The 24,912-nt window shown below is 32.7% G+C and overlaps 1 long non-coding RNA gene across 1 annotated transcript in view; it reads left to right on the plus strand.

Annotated features, from left to right (window-relative positions):
• Window positions 1–4,834: 4,834 nt before the first annotated feature.
• Window positions 4,835–24,912, plus strand: part of LOC127730163 (uncharacterized) — a 171,790-nt gene continuing 151,712 nt past the window's right edge. The window contains exons 1-2 of the long non-coding RNA XR_007994986.1: window positions 4,835–4,936; window positions 8,646–8,769. This is a non-coding gene — a long non-coding RNA (uncharacterized LOC127730163). The remainder of the gene's footprint in view (window positions 4,937–8,645; window positions 8,770–24,912) is intronic.

The raw sequence follows: 24,912 nt of genomic DNA on the forward strand, positions 1-24,912 counted from the left end.
TAAAAAGAATCCACTTTCAAGTTCTGAAAACCCTTTTTTAGAAATGTAAAATTAATACTTAAATAAGTGTCCTAGCTCTTCCTAATTCAAATTACACCCATAAGAGAAAGAGATAAGGAAAATCATACGCGGGGTTAAAGTAAAGTTCTCGGAAAAATGGGAAAATGTTAAACTGCGTCTGAAATGTTAGCTGTTTTTGGCAAAACCTTTCGGAATTTTGGTTCTTTAATGCTCTATAACCTCGTACTTTCTTTTGGTCTTTTTAACTCTTTTGATTCAAATGTCACTGATGATTCTTTTGTAGACGAAACGCGCGTCTGGGGTACAAAATCTGAACCCGGGTATCTTAATGAGTTTAACTGCAGCACAATGTCTTCACCTTTCACAGCTCTAGATTCACACATAATGATGAGAACTTTAATTTTGTTAAATAATATTCATTTTCAAAACAGTCCAATTATCTGTATTTCAATACGATTGAAACCAATCGTTTACGAAACACTTAATGTGTATGTTATTTACGTTAATACAATAGACACTATTTATTTGCACAAACATAAACTATAGAAATCAGCACACAAAAACAACAGACCAAAATACTGAACTTTAACCCCAGAGTGTATCTACTTGTTAACTGCAAACAATCTTACTAATAGTCTTTTTATCAGTAAAACATGGAAAATAAAAAATAATGTTTTGATCATTATCTTTAATTTGATCATAAAAAAGTAAATTTCCATGAAGGTTTGACAAAGTTATAATTGATGACTGAAAAACTTTAACCTTAGACTGTATCTTAATTTTTACTGTAAAATATTTTGTCAACTTGTCAGTAAAAACGGGTAAAAGGAAAAAGATATTTAAAACAAAAAAATGTTCTGGAAACTTTTCATAAAATTCCCAGTATGAGATAATGCCCTTAAATGATGATTTGGACTTATTTTGTAGTTTTTGCCTATTATCTTGAAAACTATAAGAGAATTGTAGAAACTGTAAACAGCAAAAATAACCAACAACACAAGATATACAAAAATACCAACATGATTGAAATCATTGGATGACCACAAACCTGAGTATTGCCCTTTACATGTTTTTTTGGTACTAATTTTCAAGTGTTTGCCTTTTATCTTGAAAACTGTAAACAGCAAAAATGACCAGCAATACAATTTTTGAAAATGAAATAAACGCCAATATAACTGAAACAATTGCATGGCTCCTTATAAGAGATATTGCCTTTAAATGACAATTTTTTACTCACTTTCAAGTTTTTGTCTAATATGTCATATTGAAAACGAAAGTAGATAGGTAGAAACAATGAAAAGCCAAAATGATCAGCAATTTTTGTCTATAATATCATTTGGAAAACGAAAATAGATAGGTAAAACTGACCGCGCTGAAGTACATCCATAATTCATTTTCATTATTCAAAATTCAATAATGAATAATGAAATAGTTCATTATTCACTATTCAACCTTCAGTAATGAATAAAGAATAATGAAATAGTTAATATTTCACTATTCAAGTTGTAAAAAGTGAATAATGAAATAGAAAACATATTTTTTGACTGTGACACTATATCCAGTATTTCTGAATTCGTCATTTTAATGTTATTTAACAAATATTCAAATTAGTATCAGAAAAGAAAATCAAAACACTCTTCGTATTTTTTATCTTTATTTATTTATTTAGTTTCGGAGGATAAACAAGTGGGTTACCCCAACTATTTTTAACAGAAATTCCTGGTTTTAATGTATGGACGACCTGAATACCAAAACATATATAAAAATAAAAATATTATACATTGGATTTTTTTTTAATTTTCACTGGACCTTTGCTATTCTTCATCCCTGATTATAGATATAACTTTTCAATTGCGCCGCAATGCCCATTAGAGGGGTTACGGAGGACCTAAATGCCAAAATACGCGTGAACATTAAGAAATAGCCAATTTTGAATAATGGAATGGATATTTTGAATAATGGAATGGACTGCTGCGACCCTTCAGCCTCTAATTACAGACATACCTTATACGTCATTCGAAAGCTTATCAATAGAGGAACAAAAGGTATATAGTCAATATGTTTCGCAACGCATATTAGAGGAGTTACGGAGGACCTTAATGTCGAAATACGCGTGTACATTAAGAAATAGCTTATTTTGAATAATGGAATGGACTGTTGCGATCCTTCAGCCCCTAATTACAGAGAAACCTTATACATCATTCGAAAGCTTATCGATAGAGGAACAAAATGGTTATAATCAATATGTGCCACAATGCCCTTTAGATGGGTTACGGAGGACCTAAATGCCAAAATACGCGTGAACATTAAGAAATAGCCAATTTTGAATAATGGAATGGATATTTTGAATAATGGAACATTCAGGTAAAGTTAAGTAACATTTGGCCCAGTAGTTAAAAAAAAGAAGAAGATTAAAAGTTAACGACGACGGACGGACAGGGTGAGCTAAAAAAAAAAAAGCATTTGCCTTTTCATTATAATCGTTTTTAACATTTTTAATAACTTCATTATTTACGCATGTACTACGCGAGGGGGTAATTCTAAGCTTTCGAAGTCAGTCCAGACAGGTTTATCAGTAAATGTAACCATTGTTTATTATCTTGTATCATAACCAGAAGCGGATCCAGGGGGGAGGGGTCCGGGGGTTTGGAACCCTCCCTTTTTTTTGACGATCAATGCTTTTGAATGAGGACATATGGTTGGACCCCCCCCCCCCTTTTTCAAAATGGCTGGATCCGCACCTGATAACTATCATCTTCGACGATTTTACAGTTCTGTCATTTTTGTTCTCACATGCTCACTTTGCATGCTTAGCATTAAATTACATTTTTCCCATTTTTCGTCCCGAACACATACCTGATAAAATATATTACAGAAACAGGTGATATACTCGCAGAAATCGGTGTCATAAGCTTGTTAGAGGGCATGAACGGGAGATTTTAATTTCCGTATTCTTTAATGTTAAGGCCATTTTTCTCAATTCTTTTTTTTTTTTGTATCAGTTATTCCCTTTCATTTTGTTTTGCACCCTATAATTCTATACTCTTTTTGTACCGATTTTTCTCTAGTACTTATTTTGTAAAGACAGGTTTTAGATCAAACAGAAATTTAACTTTTTAATCATCAGAATTATACTGGACACACTGCTGTATGATGTCCAGAAACCGGTTAGTGACCTTCATTTCCTCGTCATGGAATTCTTTCATCAACCTCAGCCGGTCATCTTCACGAACTTTCTGTTCTTCTCGGTATTTTTCGAAACTAGCCAACAATGTTTGTAAATCGTTATTTTTACTTTTCTTAATTCAAAATTGGCTATTTCTTAATGTTCACGCGTATTTTGGCAATTAGGTCCTCCGTAACCCCTCTAATAGGCATTGCGGCACATATTGATTATAACCATTTTGTTCCTCTATCGATAAGCTTTCGAATGGTGTATAAGGTTTCTCTGTAATTAGGGGCTGAAGGGTCGCAACAGTCCATTCCATTATTCAAAATAAGCTATTTCTTAATGTACACGCGTATTTCGACATTAAGGTCATCCGTAACTCCTCTAATATGCGTTGCGAAACATATTGACTATATACCTTTTGTTCCTCTATTGAAAACCTTTCGAATGACGTATAAGGTATATCTGTAACTAGAGGCTGAAGGGTCGCAGCAGTCCATTCCATTATTCAAAATATCCATTCCATTATTCAAAATTGGCTATTTCTTAATGTTCAGCGTATTTTGGCATTTATGTCCTCCGTAACCCCTCTAATGGGCATTGCGGCGCAATTGAAAAGTTATATCTATAATCAGGGATGAAGAATAGCAAAGGTCCAGTGAAAATTTTAAAAAAATCCAATGTATAATATTTTTATTTTTATATATGTTTTGGTATTCAGGTCGTCCATACATTAAAACCAGGAATTTCTGTTAAAAATAGTTTCCTCCGAAACTAACTAAATAATTAAAGATAAAAATTTCGAAGAGTGTTTTGATTTTCTTTTCTTATATTAATTTGAATATTTGTTAAATAACATTAAAATGACGAATTCAGAAATACTGGATATAGTGTCACAGTCAATTTATCTATTTCATTATTCACTTTTCAACTTGAATAGTGAAATATGAACTATTTCATTATTCATTATTCATTACTAAAGGTTGAATTATGAATAATGAACTATTTCATTATTCATTATTGAATTTTGAATAATAAAAAATGAATAATGGACGTACTTCAGCGTGGTGTAAAACTGTGAATAGCAAACACGACGAGCGATACAAAATGAAATAAATACTAATATGCCTGAATCAACTAGGTGACTCCTCATAAGAGTTATTGCCTTTAAATGACAATTTTTGACTCACTTTCAAGTTTTTGTTTATTATACCATATGGAAAACGGAAGTAGATAGGTAGAAACAATGAAATTTAAAGCCAAAATGATCAGCAATTCAAAATACATTTTTGACAGGTGAGCCTCTTGATATTGAATTAAAAGGTAAATTCAAGTGGGTTTTCATGATTTTTTAGTGAAAGATTGGATTTCTCATTTGAAAGCCTTTATAATTTGCGACACTCCTTCGTTTGAACATGCTTAGCTTTAAATCATCAACAACAAATAGAAAGATTGATTTAAAATAAAGTAACCCATGAACATGTTGCGGGAATTTTTATGTATATCATTTGTACCAAAGATTTACTTGTCTAAGTACTTTTTTTTTATTCTAACAAATTAATCAGATTTAAAATTTATATAACTTGAGAACCAATATTCCCAAACATTTAAAAACTGAAATTTGTTGTCTACTTTCAGATGGTAGTGACTGTATAAATCCATCAACAATAAATCTTAGGGATGATCAGTGGAGTGCATCGACAGAATATGGTTCTTATACTGCACAAGAAGGCAATCTAAATGGAGGTATATATATATATATATATATATATAGGGTTTAAGAACATATGTTGTTCGACCTGTTAGTCAAATGCGTTTTGTTAAAATATACTTTTTCACTTTTTTGGTCTTTTGGAAAATGTTGTTTGTGCTGTATTTATACCCCTCTATCAAGAAATTTGTTTTACATGCACACGTATAAAATTGCGGTTTTTATCAAACGCAAATCATAGGTTTGAACGTTGTTTTCAATTTAGATGTGTTTATATTTTTTCGTTTCGGCTTGTATTATATTTTCCTTCGGGTTTATATGATCCGTTCATCCTATTTCTAACATTTCGACTCTTCAAAATTCAAGAGTCTATCCTAAATTGATGTAAATTATATGGCCTTCCAAATACCGTTTCGATCCCTAACATCACTGAAGAGACATTAATTGTCGAAATCCGGATATGGTGTACTAATTTTTGCACCTTTTGTTTGCGGATACCATCTTTTCCGCAAGTTTATTGTTTTCTGTTTGGTATTAAATTAATAATTAAGATCCATTTTGTTACATCTGGTGATCCGTTTATTTGGCAATCGCCAATGGTAGTCAGCAGGGTTTAAGAACATCTGTTGTTCGACCTGTTAGTCAAATGCGTTTTGTTAAAATATACTTTTTCACTTTTTTGGTCTTTTGGAAAATGTTGTTTGTGCTGTATTTAGACCCCTCTATCAAGACATTTGTTTTACATGCACACGTATAAAAATTGTGGTTTTTATCCAACGCAAATCATAGGTTTGAACGTTGTTTTCAATTTAGACTTGTTTATATATATATATGCAAATTTGCGTTAGCAAGTTTTTGTTCCTCCCTTAGCGGGTTCGAACCCTTGCCGTGTTCAGCGCCCTAGACGACTCGACCACCTAGGGCGCTGGACACGGTGCAGGCGGTGTTGCCATGATGTCACAGACGCAAGGGTTCGAATCCCGCTAAGGGAAGAACACAAATTTGCTAACGCAAATTTGCAAATCTAGCATTGTTGGGCTAAATTTGAGACGAATTATATATTACATTATGGTGTAAGCCCTGTATAACCACGTGTTATCCGATGGAGAAAGTCTGTCATAAAGTATTCGCATGTTTAGACGTGTAAATATTTATCATTGAAGAGATTCATGCACACATACACTTAAAAGAGCTTTCCTGATTAACTCGTTATTGGCACATTTAGGCTTTGTAAAATACTTAACATATGGCACTCTGTATACTTTTTTGGTTTTCAATATCAATGAACCAATAAATATGTCCTTGTCATACCTTTTGCGATAATAAGTTGGTGTTTTATTATTTCTAAAAACTTTTTCAATTAAAAAATTGTCAATTTACTCTCTATGGGAGTTATTACCTTTAAATAAAAATGATGATATTTTTCATCTATTTTTTGCATTTTTGGTATTATTTTGAAAACAAAACTAGATAGAGAAAATCTTAACCGAAGCAATATGACAAATAAGACAAGATCTACAATTAAGTAAACATTGCCAAAATCGTCATTTAAATGATTATAATAGTTTATGTCCTTAAACGGCGAATTTTTCCCTCAATTTACTACCTTTTGACTATAAACTTGAAACCTCTAAAAGATAGAAAGACACTCTTTTAGCACAAAGGATCAGCTACGCAGGACATATAAGTCAAACATAACCAAAATGGTCAGTTGACTCCTGCGTTATTTCATTTAAAATATGCACTGGTTCTTTTTTTTTCATTCAGTGTTATAGCTTACTCTTGGAAAACTGTTTTCCTTTTTCAGATACATTAGAAATCAATTATTCTTTTCATAAAACTATTTTCAGATGAACTTTATTCGTATAGTAAATTTCAAATTATTTACTGTCTAACAATAACATAGATAACTGCTAATGGCTGTGTAATTTAGGTGATAACACTAACTACATCTGCAAGTTGAGTAGTCACTCAGAATTTCATTCAAACTGTTACTTGAAGTTGAATTGGATGACCAACCATTGGAACTAAAAGTTGAACTCCGGTTATTTCAAGTTGTGTACGTGTTGTCGTTTGCTGTATTTCACGGAAAACACACTTTCCTTCATCATTTAAAAGTTTAAAGTGTTTGTAAATCATTCAAGCTTCACAAGTGTTACAATAAGCTGAACAAAAAAATTAAAAAAATGGAAAGTTGTATTGTCATTACGCTGAAATAAAATAGTATGTTAAAGGAATTATGTGCAAGTGTGCAGAAATCAAGAACTTAATATATAGATATTACAAAAAAATACGATTTTGAAAGTAAAACAGTGTTGTCCTTTAATAAAAAAAAAAACTATTAGATAAATTCATCAGTTGAATGTGTGATAGATCTTTAGCTAAACATAACTCTGGTACCAGTCTGAAACACTAAATCGTAATGAATAACCGACACGATGTACTAAGTTTTGAAGTTTATTCATCGTTATGAAATGCAGTGAAACGAAAAAATAAAGTTGTAATGAAGCCTTATATTTGATATTATATAAGTTAATATTTTTTTTTAAATTAAAAGTGCAAATAAAATTAATATAGATTAGGTAAATGATTAAAGAATATAAAAAAGAAATAAGGGTGCCCTCTACTATTTCAGGAACAAAGCATGGAAATATGTAAACAAACATCACGAAATAGTCTTCTCTCTTCTGTTTTGCATGTGGTACTCTATAATCCGTATCCCTGTCTGGAAATTTAAATTATGGAGTAAAAGACAGTGGATTGTACATACATGAAAACTGTATATTGAAGATTATAAATTCAATATTTAAGTTTGCCAGTTTTAAATTTTTTAGTTATAATTAATATTAGAGCATAAAAGGCCATGTGAGCCTTTGCTATCACTAGGCGTCCGTAGTCGTCGCACGTCCGTTGTCGTTACAATTTTTGCAGTGATTTCTATAATGACTGGCGAACTGCTGCATAATATTCTTCAGTGATATTACAGAATGCAATTCAATACAATTTAAATATATGTTTATTTTCTTAAGCTCACATGGCCTAAAAGACCGAATGAGCTTTCGTCATCACTTGGCGTCCGTCGTTGGAACCTTTTTAAATATCTTTTCCTCTGAAAGTACTGGGCCAAATGTTACTAAACTTTACCTGAATGATCTTTAGGGTATTTAGTTTAAAGATTGTATTCTGGGATTGATCCATCAACAAACATGGCCGCTGTTGCTAAAAATTGAACATGGGTTAAAATGCAGTTTGACTTATATCTCGAAAACTAAAGTAGTAAAAGCAAACCTGACATAGGGTAATCAGTAGGTCAATGTCTAACTCCTCCGGAATTGTCAGAAAAATCGAGCCCATTTTAGATTTTTTTTTGCACCTGAAATGTCAATTTTTGGTAAGTTTCAAAGTTTTGGGCTGATATCAAACAAAAAATTAAAGCAGTTACAGCAAATTGTAAAAATTATCAGCAGGATATGGTCTATATTCAGTGTAATTCGTTTTGAAATCGAACAGTCCATTTTGGAGTAATTGCCCCTGAAATGTCATTTTTTAGTAAACTTCAAAAGTTTGCTTGGCTTATATTTCAAAAACCAAAGCAGGTAGAGCAACGGTGAGTAAATTGAGTTATTTCCTCTGAAATGACAAATCAACACACATATATACTAGATTGAGTAAAGATTGTGAGCTTTGTTTGATACCATATATTACTCTTACAATTTTGAGTCTTTAAACTAACATTTTTTATAGTTGGATGGGGAACATTAACGTATGACAAGTTCCAGTACCTTAAAATTGACCTAAATGGTGTATGGCAGATTACAGGGATATTGTTTAGTCGGATAAATAATGGCTGGTACACCAAGACCTTACGGTACACACACATATATATATATATATATATATATATATATATATATATATCAATACTATAGAACGTAACTATTTTATCATTTTTAGTATTTTCGGTGATTTCATTATCAGTATAGATGTTTCATCCTTTATTTACCCACAATAATTAACTCAAAGGAGAAGGAAACCAAACTGCAATGTAATTTTTAATTTTTAACTCAATCTATTACTTTTTAAAATAGTTCCAAGTTAAAAGAATGTCAGAAGGTCACTATTTTGGTATATCTAAATAAACCTTTTTGAATTACCCACTTCAAAGGCAGCTTCCATATTTCTTAAACTTGTGACGTCATTACTCTCATTTCATTTCCTTCTGGCTTCAAAATAAACACAACCAGCAGTGTAGCTTCCATTCTGAGGGCAGTCAGGCAACTGCCTCACTAAATGTTTTACCAAGATGACCTTGCAGACTATCTGAAAGTTGATCTAAGGACATCAAGTTTATTCGTCATTGTCCCCCGTGTGTCACGCAGCAGGAAATATGACAATGATCTCTGTCCTTTGTCCATTGGATACACATCAATACCTAGAGCCTGTTTGATATATATCTTTTATACTCAGTAGGATTATTTGTTATCATATCCTCTTGACCTTGTTATATAAAAATAAGAAGATGTGGTATGATTGTCAATGAGAAAACTCTCTACCAGAGACCAAATGATGCAGAAGTTCGCAACAGCACAACATCAGAATAAACTATCGAATTCAGTTGAAAAGTTCTTAACTCCTCATAACGATACAAAGAAGAAAAGCACAAACACTAAAGACACAAAGTACAGATCTGAGAGTACTCAATGTTACTGAAAGCTAGTTCAAAGCGAATAAAACAATAAAAAAAGATCATGTAAACAATATTAAAATATCAATCAGAATACAATCAACATCAAATGGATTTAGTGTAAATACTTCTTTATCTGCCTCTTTTGCAATGACAAAATATAGGTATCGACAGACTATAGGAAAGTAAATGTTCCTAGGTGTATAACAATAATATTTAGTTTGGTTTTAATTGATTGATAACATATCAATATTTATATCATCTAAAACAAACAATATTCAAATACCTAATGAAAACCTTTTAGAGTAAGTTATTTTAAGAGGATCGGTAAGTTAACCTGGATCATCGTGATCATATCTAGATTTAAGGTCTAGATAAACAACATCACTGTGAAAGAAAAGATGTGCTATCCTGTTTGGAATTAAATCTGTTTCTACTATGAATAAAATGGAATTTAGACGGGTCTTTTTGATGAGTTTGCCTATAAACTGTGATTCATAACAATACAGGAACTAATTCTCATACTTTATTGGATTGTTTGTCATCATGTGTAGTTAATCATAATATACCATCATTTTGATCGGACTATATTTATGGGTGTTGTCGGACTTTGGCTATTTTTTGGAGTATGGTGACAATTACACCTTGTGAATGCAACTCCTCTGAGTTGACCTTATTGTACCGTCATTTAGATCTGAATTTTTATGGGAGTTGTCGGATTTTAATTTGGAGTTTTGTGACAACAACTTCTTATGAATGCAACTTCTGTGAGACCATTCTACAGGAAGCTCTCATACAGAACTTGGTAATATTGTTTTCCATCATGTTAAGTTGACCATATTTTACTCTCATTTTGAGCTGACAATTTTTACAGGAGTTATGAGACTTTTGCCATACATGTATTTTATACCCTTATAATCAAACTGATAAATACATATTGGCCTTTATGCTGTGTAGATTCTGAAGAATATGTCATTGTGTCAAAAATGAAATCTATTTATACTTCTAGATTAATGTAGTGTAAGTTTAAGGGATTATTTCTAATGTTAATACGACTTGACATCTAAGTTGATTGTGGATTCAAAATTGCATATGTGCAAAAGAGGCGAAAGATACCAAAGGGACATTCAAACTAAAAAAAAATACACTGACAACATCATTGCAAAAAAAAAAAAAAACAAAAGGCATACAACAGTATACAAAACATAACATAGAAAACTAAAGACTGAGCAACACGAACCCCACCAAAAACCGGGGTGATCTCAGTTGTTTGGGAAAGGTAGGCAGATCCTACTCCACATGTTGCACCCGTCGTTTTGCTCATGTGAGTACAAACCCTGTGATAAATCTCATTTGGTAGGTCACATTCGTAAAAAGAGGACGGGATTGTGGTTACGACAATTAGAACATATCTGTCGTCATCTGTGAAACAGATATTCCATAACGGCCAACCACCTTGTATGGCGTCCGTTAACTTTTCGAATAGATCATTTCAACTTCACTACTTGGAACTCTTGGTTTAATAGCTTCCTAGTGAGCAGCAACCATCTATTAAGGAAATCATGATAGGAAACGCAAGCCCTTGAATATCGTATCAACTTGAAGATATAAACTCCATATGCAGGCGCTGCTGGAATCATCTGTTTTGTCGGACGGTTTTGCTCTCAATTGACCCTCATTGTCAATTTCTATGTCAAGATATGATGCAGACTTAACTGTATTTATTGTATCCTATATTTCAAGTTTGATGGAAATAGATGCGTTCAACATAGTCACCAAACTTTGAATTATTTAGTGATAAGTTATCTATATAGCGGAAAGTAAGTTAAAGATTAATGCTAGTTTCTTTTCATTCTTCCTAAAAAGCACCTGTACGAAGTCAACCTCATGCGAATAAAGTAACAAGTCGGCGAAAAGAGGAGCACAGTTGGTTCCCATGGGAATGCCGGTTGATTGATGAAAACACGTCATCCAAACGTAACAAATATGTTGTCAATCAAGATAATGTTAGTTTCATAGATTTTTTTTTGTTTCAATCAGAGTGATTTTTGACACAAAGTACGATTAATTCCTCCCTAAGATACTTGTTAATGCAACCGATCAAACCATACACCAATAAGTGACTCCTCCAAGAAAATAGATATACAAACAAAGACAGTATTTTTCCTTTGAATACCTTAAGAGAATGAAATGCTGGTGCACAATTCAATAAGCTAGCAACATAACAACATAACAAAACACAACAACAGCTCTTTTTGTTTATATATTCTCATAATAAAACAAAATAATACCAATTTTTATACGCCCGTTTACGGGACGTATTATGGTATACTGTTGTCCGTCCGTCCGTTCGTCTGTCCGTCCGTCTGTACGTCCGTCGTCGACAATAACTCAAAAACGCTTTTACCAATTTGCATGAAACTTTGATGAATTGTTCATATCTATTGACTTAAGCTCCCTTTCGATTTTTATAAATTTTAGATTTTACGTTTCCGAGTTCTGGGGTTTTATTCATTAAAAAGGAGGATTTTCCAGTTTTCGGACAATAACTCAAAAATGCTTTGAGCGGTTTTCATGAATCTTTGGTGAATTGTTCATATATATTGACTTAAGCTCCCTTTCGATTTTTATAGAATTTAGATTTTACGTTTCCGAGTTGTGGGGTTTTATTCATTAAATAAGGATGATTTTCCAGTTTTCGGACAATAACTCAGAAATGCTTTGAGCAGTTTTATTGAAACTTTGGTGAATTGTATATATCTATTGACTTAAGCTCCCTTTTGATTTTTATAAATTTTAGATTATACGTTTCCGAGTTATGGGATTTTATTCATAAAAAAGGGTTGATTTTCCAGTTCTTAGACAATAACTCTATAGTGCTTTGAGCAGTTTTCATGAAACTTTAATGACTGGTTTATATTTATTAAAATAACCTCCCTTTAGCTTTTTTTTTTAATAAATTTCTGATATGACATTGAAGAGTTATGGAACTTTATTCTTTGAAAAAGCGACGGGCGTACCATGCGCTCATGGCGCAGCTCTTTATTACACTTTGTATAATTCACTAACGTTTTAATCTGATTAAAATTCAGATCTATCGTAATTCGTTTTCTTGTCGATGAGCAAAGTGGAATCTCAGATCTATATTTTTATAAGATTGCAGCTTCATAGTGTTCGAGGAGGGGGAGAGAAGATTTGTTTTTTGAATTTTCCATCGATGCACATTGTTTGCCCGAATAGAAATAAGGGTTAAGCTACACCACTGATGACTCGCATATTCAACAAATCAAAGAAGAGAAACTTTACTGAGTTTTCATGGAAAGAGATTCAGACAAATACATGTCTATTCGATTCATTTATATGTTTCGGAGTTTAGTGTGACGTCCATTTTCTATGAACTACAACAGATTTGTGTTTAGGGGTCAGCTAAAGCCCGCCTCCGGGTGCGGGATTTCTCGCTGTGTTGAAGACCCATTGGTGGCCTTGGTCTGCTTTCTGCTCTTTGGTCGGGTTGTTGTCTCTTTGACACATTCCCCGTTTCCACTCTCAATTTTACTAGTTCCATCCTCGACCCAAATATTGGGTGGAGGAAAATTAGTCGCATTTCTGTAGCCTAGTCAGTATCACAGTCAGAATATCAGGCAGCTGACTGAATCTTAACTTTAAAGGAATGTTATTATTATGGAAATTGTCAGTTAAGGTAGCACAATACAAAGATTTTTTTACTTCCAATCTCCAACCTTTAAAATGATGTTACTTTTTTATGACTGCATACAAATTAATAAAAGAGGTATATATAGATAGATAAAAGATTAATCTTTTATATGAATGCAATATTTTTGTTATGCAATCATTATGTAATCAATTATTATGCAATTAATGGCAAAATCTTGGTCAGTTCACTTGAATGAATTTAGCTCTGACATCTCTATAACTACACAAGAAATTTTAACGTTATCTTAATCAACACAGCAGGAGCTACAAAAGGATGTCTCAAATTATCGCTATCGTATTCCATTCTCTCATAAATCTGTAATTAGTGTAAACATCCTTACCACATAAAAGTAGAGATTATTTGATTAGGTGTAAAATTTGATCTATACATTCTATCCAAAATCTGAGACACTCTTTTGTAGATAATGGCTCAAGGAACAACATATTATAAAATCAACCCTCTCGGGATATCCATGAAGAAGCTAATTTCAATTGAAAGTGGAAATTTCTTGTAAAATTTTGTAGACACAGTTAAAATTATAATTAATTACATAATTGTTGTATAATACTAACATTGCATTAATTTGAAAGAGTAATCTGTTAGCTATCCATAAATACCACTTTTATAAATTTTCAAGCATTATAAAGACAGTTACAGCATTTTAAAACTGGGGAGTTGGAGGTATAAAATCTTTGTATTGTGCTACCTTAAGACCGACAACAAAGAAATGAGTTTGTTACAAGGATATACATTTTTCAAAAATATTTAGACGTTAATCAATTGATTACATACATTTAAATTAAAGAAAATCGTTTTCATACTACGATAATATGAAAACAGGAAAATCTGGATGATGCTCACGTAGAAAAGTACACTTTTTGTGCTATTCAGTGTAAAAGAGTTTCACAATATGTCTATTTCAAATAAATTTTCAAATGATCATAGTATTGACTGGATGACCTATAGTTACTTACATCAACAACATTTGAACTCTGATGGATAGTTGTCTCATTGGCAATAACACCTCATCTTCTTATTTTTGCATTCGTAAACAACACATATTATTCTTAATAATTTATTAAACTGTCTGTCTATATGGCTTATATTCTATTATATTATTAAATATGTTACTAATAGTCATAACACAATAAAGGGTGGATTTTATATTCTGAGACTGTCTCATTTTCTCAAGAGTAGATTTTTTTAAGAATATTGCAAAAAACTAAAATTTTAGCTCAAAATGTTATAATTTTATCAATATTCAAAAACTTACCAAAGTTTTCTTTTTTCATCTATATTTCTTCTTTCTGAACATTGATGCAAAAGAACAAAAGCTCAGGCAAAAATATCTCTGCACTTGTTTAAATATATTTCAAGGACAAGAGATAATCCCAAATGAGCAATCATTTTTATTCTGCTGTACAATCTTCATCAGTCCTGAAGCAATAAAAAGAATCATAAGATAAAATTTTAGCTTGAATCAATAAGTAACTTAAAGGAGAGCTAAAATTTTAGCTGGTTCCTTTTCAGACCAAAAGCTAAAATTTTAGCTTTCATAAAGATAAAATTTTAGCTTTACAGAAAAATGATAAAATTTTAGCAAACATACAAAGATAAAATTTTAGCATGTATAGACACAGGTATTTTAACAATGATGACAGCATAATGGCTCTTAACCTCTAGATAAATTGTTTGTTGGTAGCTTTATGTCCAGTGGCAAATATTCCATACATTTTCAGGACAAGAACAAATTAACAATACAGACAATAGGGCTCGATGGGGATGAAGGGGTGGGAAATTTGGACTACCACTGGAAGGTAAATTGGATAGGGACAGAAATTTGGCCTTTCAAAAAGCCACCTACAATGTACAGACAACTCATAAAGTTATGGGTTCTTTCAAATGCAGAGAGCATGGCACTCTCTCTACATGAGGCATCAGATTTAATGTCCTCATTCCAACCAGACGTGACAACAAACATGACAAATTTATAGTACATCCCGTACAACCAAAAATTCCTCATGATTATTGGTACAAACAAACAAGTGGCTATATGAGAAACTGGACATACAGTCATATACTGACTCACAGACATCAACAGTAATAAGTGCTGAACAATTCCCTGTGGTAATTTGTATGAACAAACAAGTGGCTATATGAGAAAGTGAACATAAGGTCATACACTGACTCACAGACATCAACAGTAATACATGTAAACTATGAACAATTCCTCATGTTAATTGGTATGAACAAACGTGGCTATGTAAGAAACTGGACATAAGGTCATATACTGACTCACAGACATTAACAGCAACAAATGTTGAACAACTCCCCATGATTATTGGTATGAACAAAAAGGTGGCTATATGAGAAACTGGACATAAGGTCATTCCCTGACTCACAGACATTAACAGTAACAAATGTTGAACAACTCCCCATGGTTATTGGTATGAACAAAAAGGTGGCTATATGAGAAACTGGACATAAGGTCATATACTGACTCGCAGACATTAACAGTAATAAATGTAGAACAACTCCCCATGGTTATTGGTATGAACAAAAAGGTGCCTATATGAGAAACTGAACACAAGGTCATTCCCTGACTCACACACATCAACAGTAATAAATGCTGAACACTCCTCATGGTTATTGGTATGAACAAAAAGGTGGCTATATGAGAAACTGGACATAAGGTCATATACTGACTCGCAGACATTAACATAACAAATGTTGAACAACTCCCCATGGTTATTGGTATGAACAAAAAGGTGGCTATGTAAGAACTGGACATAAGGTCATATACTGACTCGCAGACATTAACAGTAATAAATGTAGAACAACTCCCCATGGTTATTGGTATGAACAAAAAGGTGCCTATATGAGAAACTGAACACAAGGTCATTCCCTGACTCACACACATCAACAGTAATAAATGCTGAACACTCCTCATGGTTATTGGTATGGACAACAAAAGGTGGCTATATGAGAAACTGAACACAAGGTCATACCCTGGCTCACAGACATCAACAGTAATAAATGCTGAACATTCCTCATAAGTAATTGATATGAACAATCAACAGTAATAAATGCTGAAAAATTCCAAACAGTTATTTGTATCATGTATGAACAAACAGACGCCACACTTTGGCAAGGGTTTTACTGTCGGTTGAAAGAAGACCAAGAGTGACCATGTTTCTTTTCCCCAGTCACCCTTGTGGTTCTTAACCTACATGTAAAAATCACTTAACACAATACTCAATGATTGTTTATATATGTGACCAATTGAAAAACATCATTGACTACTAGTTCCCATTAATAAGCAGGTCAAACTTATTATTATATAAATTGCCGATATTACAAATATAAATTGTGAGTTGACCAAAGTAATGTAATTCAATATCTGAACAAGCAAATTATTTTTATCATTCATGAATAAATTGACTGTAAATTTGCCTTAAAGGTTATATATATACTACATTATCATGATTATGAGAAACTAGCCACTTATATATATATATATATACATGCATGTAATGCACTAAAAATAAATCGGGAATGTGTCCCCATGGACACAGATGGTGCCCCCACTTGCATACAACGTTATAATGGGACATAACAAAAGAACTTTAAAAGTGACGCTACCTAAATTTGTACTTGATCTGAGTTTTCTGGTAATAAGCATTGTGTATAAGTTTCATAACATTTGGTTGAGGCAAACTTTGGAGAATGGAAACGATAAATTCAGCAATTTTTCCATTTGTAAAGGGGCATAACTCAAGAACGGTAGATATGACACCACCGAAATTCAAACTCAATCTGTGTTTTGTGGTAATAAGCATTGTGAATAAGTTTCATAACATTTGGTTGAGGCAAACAAAAGAAAGAGAACGGAAATGAAAAGTTCAGCAATTTTTTCATTTGTAAAGGGGCATAACTCTAGAACGGTAGATGTGACACCACCGATATTCAGACTCGATCTGTGTTTTGTGGTAATAAGCATTGTGTATAAGTTTCATAACATTTGGTTGAGGCAAACTAAAGTTAAAGAACGGAAACGAAAAATTCAGCAATTTTTCCATTTGTAAAGGGGCATAACTCTAAAACGTTTTAAGTGACGCAACCGAAATTCAAACTCGATCTGTGTTTTGCGGGAATAAGCATTGTGTATAAGTTTCATAACATTTGGTTCAGGCAAACTAAAGTTAGAGAACGGAAACGAAAAATTCAGCAATTTTTCCATTTGTAAAGGGGCATAACTCTAGAACGGTTTAAGTGACGCAACCAAAATTCAAACTCAATCTGTGTTTTGTGGGAATAAGCATTGTGTATAAGTTCATAACATTTGGTTGAGGCAAACTAAAGTTAGAGAACGGAAACCACCTTTGGGACATACAGACGTACAGACGGACAAGGGTAAAACTTTATGCCCCCTCCGCTACGGCGGGGGCATAAAAACAGACATCAATCATGGTTGTCAATCGTGAGAAATGCTGAACAATTATTTTATTGGTATGAACACACAGGTGGCTTTATAAGTAACTGGACATAAAAGTCATACACTGACTTCACATACATCAACAGTAACAATTTATGCTAAACAATTCCTCATGGTTATTGGTATGAACAAACAAGTGGCTATATGAGAAACTGAACATAAGGTCATACACTGACAAACAGACATCTACAATAATAAATACTGAACGATTCCACTTGAAGAGACCTAAAAAAAACTTTGAATTTACTGTTGATGTCTGTTTGTATGTGCATGTATAAACTAAGTACAAATGTAACTTATGTCCAGTTTTGCTAACCCTACCTCCCCTAATTTTTAGTGCCTACCCTAGAGAAAAAAGTAAAATCACAAAAATACTGAACTCCGAGGAAAATTCAAAACAGAAAATCCCTAATCAATTGGCTAAATCAAAAGCTCAAACACATCAAACAAATGGACAACAACTGTCATATTCCTGACTTGGTACAGGCATTTTCTTAAGTAGAAAATCGTGGATTAAACCTGGTTTTATCGCTAGCTAAACCTATCACTTGTATGATTGTAAAGATTTTTGTCATTTAAAAAAAAAAAACTATATTAAAATTGGACTGTTAACCCTATTTAAACCAAACTTTTTGAAAAATAAAAATTATTTGCCCACCTTCCAACCCTATTTTTGCAGCATTTTAGAGGAAACACAGGTATAATTCTTTAGGCCTAATCATTGCTAATTGGTATGAACTAACAGGTGGCTATGTGATAAACTGGACATCAACAGTAATATGTGCTGAACAATTCAATGTGTTCATTGGTATCAATAAACAAGAGGCTATATGAGAAATTGGACAAAGAGACATCTACAGTAATGAATGCTGAACGATTCCACATGCTAAATTCTGGGCTCACACTACATGTACATGAAAATCATAGGGAGAAGTGACTTTTCTTTTTGAAACTGATATGGAGAAGTGTTGAGACTTAAAAGAGAAAGTTGTGCTTGTTTGCTTGCGGAGCTTTAATAATTGGTTCTACAATGATATATCTTGCAATTTGTATCCTATATTCATTTCATTCTTTTTTGTACTGTCATGACTGTACAAATCAAAATTCCAAATCCCATGCAGTAAAAATTGTCATATCAAACTGTCGATATACCACTGTCAGGAGAATATGATGACAAATAATCATGCGTCTACATCATTTGGTCTCTGGTGGAAAGTTGTTTCATTTACAATCATACATCTTATTTTTATATGTATCAAGTATGAAACTTTCTGTCAAATGGCACCTGAGTATTGATGTGTTTCAGAAGGACGTACAGACAGACAATGACCATAAACATATCCCCTCAATTACCCTGTGGCGCAACATGAGGGGGACAAAAAGACTTATTTAATGTAACTGTATTCTCAGACCTACATGTATAAAACCTATAAGCAGTAAAAAATTTAACCAATTCTAATAAAGCTGTACATGAATATATGTAAGCTAAGTACAAAATGTATATTATAAGACAGTTTACCAAGCTTCAAATGAATAAGAGATGTATTAAAGACAATATAAAATTGAGAATGGAAATTGGGAATAAGTCAAAGAGACAACAACCCGACCAAAGAGCAGACAACAGCCGAAGGCCACCAATGGGTCTTCAATGCAGCGAGAAAATCCCGCACCCGAAGGTGGTCCTCAGCTGGCCCCTAACTTAAAATTGTGTGCTAGTTCAGTGAAAATGGACGTCACACTAAACTCCAAAACATATAAATGAACTAAAATTAAAAAACATACTAGACTAACAAAGGGCAGAGGCTCCCGACTTGGGACAGGCGCTAAAATGCGGCGGGGTTAAACATGTTTTGTGAGATCTCAACCCTCCCCCTATACCTCTAGCCAATGTAGAATAAAGAAACACATAGCAATACGCACAGTAAAAAAAAAGAATTCCGAGTCCGATGTCAGAATAGGTAACAAAAAAAACTAAGCAAAATGACAATGACCATTTCTATATATTTGATTTTGGATGTACAATTTTAAAGTTTTATTTGAAAAATTTCAATTTTAAGATGTGTACTTATCCAAAATATGCATTTTTAATGTTCTGCAGTGTAAAGTGATCATTTAAACAGAATACTCATTTGATACATCACATTAATTCATTACGGTATAGTTACATGTGTTCCAGAGTAAAAATTTTTATACGTATATCAAATAAGAAGATGTGGTATCATTGGATTGCCAATGAGACAGATATCCACCAGAGACCAAATGATGTAGACGTAAGCAACTATAGGTCATCATACTCATATTCAATAATGAGCAAAACCAATACCTTATACTAGTAAGCTATTAAAGGCCACGACATAACATTTTCAATGCAAGACGTTTCAGCCATACTGCACAATTGTTTGGGCCATGGTTTTAATGTTTATCATGTTTATATACATGTAAAGGGAGGAAAATATAATTGTTTTTAGAAAGACCCATTATTGAAAATATGTTTTAATCATAAAATTTATATTCATTGTCTTTGACAAAAATGTGTATCAATTTATGAATGTTATAAGAATATTGGTAAAATGGTAATAATTAACAAAAGTGCACACACTGAAATGTCTCGCCTGCTTTACTTATAACCATGATTGATTTTATGTTGATAGTCCTAAAGATAAGTTTCACTACAAGTATTACATAAACTTAAAATTATCAATGATCCATGAAAATGAGGTCCTGGTCAGATAAACCAAGCCTGACAGATATGTACACCTAACAATCATTCCATGCAGATACACCAAATATAGTTGACCTATTGCTTATAGTATTAGAACAAGAGGCTCTCAAGAGCCTGAATCACTCACCTGTATTTCAGAGGAGAAGATTTTTAAACGTTAGCAAACTTGATGAACAAATTGTGTAAAATTGTCTTTAAAGGGTAATAACTCCTTAAGGGGTCCATTGACAATTTTGGTCATATTAACTTTTTTGTAGATCTTACTTTGCTGAACATTATTGCTGCTTACAGTTTATATATACATGCATCTATAATAATATTCAAAATAATAGCATATAAAATGCTCCGCAGGGCGCAGCTTGATACGACCGCAGAGGTCGAACCCTGAACAGTTGGGGCAAGTATGGACACAACATTCAAGCTTGATACAGCTCTGAATTTGGATTGTGATTAAATATTTGACACAGCATAGGTTTCTGACACAGAATGAATGTGGTCTAAGAACTTAAAAATTTTAAATTGGACATTCACCTATTATGGTCCAATATCCAAAATCTAAATACATGGTTAGATTCAGCATATCAAAGAACCCCAAGAATTCAATTTTTGATGAAATCAAACAAAGTTTAATTTTGGACCCTTTTGATCTCAATGTGGACAAAAATGATAACAGGGCCCAAAAATCAAAAATCTAAATACATGGTTAGATTCAGCATATCAAAGAACCCCATATATTCAATTTTTGTTGAAATCAAACAAAGTTTAATTTTGGACCCTTTGGACCTTAATGTAGACCAATTTGAAAACGGAACCAAAAATTAAGAATCTAAATACACGGTTAGATTCGGCATATCAAAGAACCCCAATAATTCAATTTTTGATGAAATCAAACAAAGTTAAATTTTGGACCCTTTGGACTTCAATGTGGACCAATTTAAAAACGGGGCCCAAAATCCAAACACTTAATACACGGTTAGATTCAGCATATTACAGAACCCCATATATTCAATTTTTGTTGAAATCAAACAAAGTTTAATTTTGGACCCCGATTTGGACCAACTTGAAAACTGGGCCCATAATCAAAAATCTAAATACATGGTTAGATTCAGCATATCAAAGAACCCCATATATTCAATTTTTGTTGAAATCAAACAAAGTTTAATTTTGGACCCCGATTTGGACCAACTTGAAAACTGGGCCCAAAATCAAAAATCTAAATACATGGTTAGATTCAGCATATCAAAGAACCCCATATATTCAATTTTTGATGAAATCAAACAAAGTTTAATTTTGGACCCTTTTGATCTCAATGTGGACAAAGTTGATAACGGGGCCCAACAATCAAAAATCTAAATACATGGTTAGATTCAGCATATCAAAGAACCCCATATATTCAATTTTTGTTGAAATCAAACAAAGTTTAATTTTGGACCCCGATTTGGACCAACTTGAAAACTGGGCCCATAATCAAAAATCTAAATACATGGTTAGATTCAGCATATCAAAGAACCCCATATATTCAATTTTTGTTGAAATCAAACAAAGTTTAATTTTGGACCCCGATTTGGACCAACTTGAAAACTGGGCCCATAATCAAAAATCTAAATACATGGTTAGATTCAGCATATCAAAGAACCCCATATATTCAATTTTTGTTGAAATCAAACTAAGTTTAATTTTGGACCCTTTGGACCTTTATGTAGACCAATTTGAAAACAGAACCAAAAATTAAGAATCTAAATACACGGTTAGATTCGGCATATCAAAGAACCCCAATAATTCAATTTTTGATGAAATCAAACAAAGTTAAATTTTGGACCCTTTGGACCTCAATGTGGACCAATTTAAAAACGGGGCCCAAAATCCAAAAACTTAATACACGGTTAGATTCAGCATATTACAGAACCCCAAGAATTCAAGAATAAAACCCCATTGAAATTGATCAAGAAATAAGCAATTTATACGAAGTATCTTCTTTTGCACAATACTGTGCAATTGATTATTTCTTGCTATTGCGCAATACTGTACAATTGACAATTTCTTGCTATTGCGCAATATTGTGCTATTAGATATTTCTTGCTATTGCGCAATACTGTGCAATTGAAGATTTCTTGCTATTGCGCAATACTGTGCAATTGAAGATTTCCTGCTATTGTGCAATACTGTGCAATTGAAAATTTCTTGCTATTGCACAATACTTATTATATAATAATTTACACATCCTGTTTGGTGTGTATCTCCTACCATATCATTATTATTTGCTTTTAAATATAAATCAGAAATAACCAACTTAAAATGGAAAATTTTAAAGAAAAAAAAAAGAGAAAAATAGAAAAAAAAAAGAAAAAAAAAAATCCCCCCCCCAAATTTTTTGAACCCCCTTATGATTCATCACCCCCAAACTCAATCTCAGCCTTCCCTTTGTGGTATGGTACCTTGCAGTACAATTTCAGAGAGATCCATACACTTGAACACAAGTTATTGTCTGGAAACTAGAAAAATGCTTATTTTTGGCCCCTTTTTGGCCCCCAATTCCTAAACGTTTAGGGCAATTACCCCCAAACTCAATTCCAGCTTTCCCTTTGTGATATGGAACCTTGTAGTACAATTTCAGAAATATCCAAACACTAACACACAAGTTATTGTCATGAAACTAGAAAAATGCTTGTTTTTTGCCCCTTTTTTGGCCCCTAATTCCTAACATTTTGAGGCAATTACCCCCAAAATCAATTACAGCCTTCCCTTTGTGATATGGAACCTTGTGGTACAATGTCAGAGAGATCCATACACTAACACACAAGTTATTGTCTGGAAGTTACAAAAATGCTTATTGTTGGCCCCTTTTTGGCCCCTAATTCCTTAACTGTTGGTACCATAACCCCCAAAATCAATCCCAACCTTCCTTTCATGGTATTGAACCTATGGTAAAATTTCATGGAGATCCATTCACTTAAACTAAAGTTAGAGTGCGAAAACCAATGTGTCTTCGGACGACGACGACGACGCCAACGTCATACCAATATACGACCAAAAAATTTTCAATTTTTGCGGTCGTATAAAAACTGCAAAATTTTGTTAAAACTACCAATTCGGTGGCAGCAACCCAACAATGGGTTGTTCGATTCGTCTGAAAATTTTAGGGCCGATAGATCTTGACCAATTAAACAATTTTACCCCCGTGTCACATTTGCTCTAAAAGATTTAGTTTTTGAGATATAAGCCAAAAACTGCATTTGACCCTTATATTCTATTTTTAGCCATGGCAGCCATGTTTGTCGATGGATACAAACTTCAGATACAATTTATAAACAAGATACCCTAAGGAACATTTAGTTAAAGTTTGAAGGTAATTGGCCCAGTAGTTTCAGAGGAAAAGATTTTTAAATGTTAGCAAACTTGATGAACAAATTGTGTAAAATTGTCTTTAAAGGGCAATAACTCCTTAAGGGGTCAATTGACAATTATGGTCATATTAACTTTTTTGTAGATCTTACTTTGCTGAACATTATTGCTGCTTACAGTTTATATATATCTATAAAAATATTCAAAATAATAACAAAAAAATGGAAAATTTTGTTAACTACCAATTCGGTGGCAGCAACCCAACAATGGGTTGTTCGATTCGTCTGAAAATTTCAGAGCTGATAGATCTTGACCAATTGAACAATTTTACCACATGTCAGATTTGCTCTAAAAGCTTTAGTTTTTGAGATATAAGCCAAAAACTGCATTTGACCCCTATGTTCTATTTTTAACCATTTTTAGCCATTTTTAAAGTATATTAATGATCTATGATCATGATGATTAAAACCATTTGGAGTTGGACTGGTCATTCAACTCCACACCCTGCACTTGTATAGGGCTGACCACCTTATACAAGGAGCATACAGCATAAAATTTTCTTTGTTTTTATATAATATACAGTCTTGAATTTTTCTTTGCATATGACTTCGTCTTATTTTTCAGTTTCATTAGTCTTGCTTTTCATATCTTATCTGGCAATTTTCTTTATCTAGCAATTCTGTCTAAAATTGCATTTTTCATCTTGTCTTGCAAAATATGCTATCTTTATATATACATTTTCCACAAAAAAAAATTTATTCTTCACGATTATTTTCTCTTATTCTTAATGTTTTTGTATATATTTTTGTACATATGTATATTTTCTCATGTTTGAGGACAAACATATTTGAGAAGGGGGGGGGGGGGGGGGGGGGGGGGGGGGGTTATCTTAGGTGTTCTTTTATGTAAAAGTTTTAAAGTGAATTTTATTGAGAAAATATATTATTTTTAGAAAATATGAAATTATGAAACAATTGTATGTCAAATTCTAATTTAATTACTCAGGTAAATTTTGTGAAACATGTCGCTTGTAAATAATTGCTCTGAGCAACG

The sequence above is a fragment of the Mytilus californianus genome, unplaced genomic scaffold, assembly GCF_021869535.1.
Source record: "Mytilus californianus isolate M0D057914Y unplaced genomic scaffold, xbMytCali1.0.p SCAF_2, whole genome shotgun sequence".
Taxonomy (NCBI): domain Eukaryota; kingdom Metazoa; phylum Mollusca; class Bivalvia; order Mytilida; family Mytilidae; genus Mytilus; species Mytilus californianus.